Source organism: Lupinus angustifolius, chromosome LG20 (assembly GCF_001865875.1).
Source record: "Lupinus angustifolius cultivar Tanjil chromosome LG20, LupAngTanjil_v1.0, whole genome shotgun sequence".
NCBI lineage: Eukaryota > Viridiplantae > Streptophyta > Magnoliopsida > Fabales > Fabaceae > Lupinus > Lupinus angustifolius.
In genome coordinates this window covers 15,472,301-15,473,470 of record NC_032028.1, presented here as the reverse complement: position 1 = coordinate 15,473,470, position 1,170 = coordinate 15,472,301, and positions in this window count along the sequence as shown.

The window sequence follows — 1,170 nt, the reverse complement described above, 5'->3', positions numbered from 1 at the left end:
TAACCTTATAGATGATATAAATTTTCTCAATGTCTTTCTCTACTAAGTTTTACTACCTATAACACCATATTTCTTAATTTCTTTGTATTTCTTTGTGTTTTTGTGTGTTCTTATGTGTCATTTCCCCTTCTATTTATAGGAGGATCCTGGACATTTTTTTTTCTTGAGAGGAAAACACTATTAATGAGTGATCGAGGCCGTACCCGATACAAATAATATAAAAATTAAAAATTGCAGTACTAGGAAGTGACTCCTAGGTCATTTCTCAAGGATTATCTTTCAAGCAAAGTTTCAAACACCTTATACTCACACACACAAGAGCGTTTTTGTTGTTGGATAGTATGAACATAAATCAAATTCAGAAAGAGTAGTTAAGTAATGTAATAAAACGGCTAAATCTTTTTGGTTCGTTTGTTCACAACTCAGTCCTCGGTTTCAAAATATTATTTTCAGATTCCAACCATTGACTTCTGAATTTTTTTAGAATCAATTAACTAAGTGATAATCAATTCAAAGTTCCAAAACTTAAGCCTCTAACTAAGTGAAATCAGCATAAGCACGAAACGATTAACAAATTCACACGAACTAAACATTCATGCACTAGATAGTAAATCAACTAAGTGAAGACAAACTCATAAACCAATTTCTTACATCGAAGAAATCAATAATAAAGAAACCGAAAATGCATTAATAACAAAACCTCAAGAGTTGTTATACATTACCAAAGGAATTTAGTCTACAAGTTTAGCCTTCTGTCGAGTGGAAAAAACAAACCGAAAATGAATGAAAACCGAAATGGAGGCACAAAACGAAACCCTAGCATAGCCAAAGATGGAAAACGAAATTCTCAGATGTTTCAAAATGAGGGAAAATGAAGTATGTGTGTTTGGAGCGGGGAATATGAATTTAACCCCTCCAACACACATAAAATCGAATTGGGCCTAAATATTGGCCCAAAGCTAAATTACAATAGAAAACTCCTAAAATAAAAATACAATCTTCACTTCAATACATATCCCCCACTTATGTAATATCGAAAATGTCCTTAGTGCCAAATATTATCTGAAAATGATAATAGATTTAATCAGGCCAAATAATCCCAAATTAACTCATTTTAGGAATATTAGTCCAATAAAGTCTAAAACACTAAACCATGTGAAACAAAGTCCA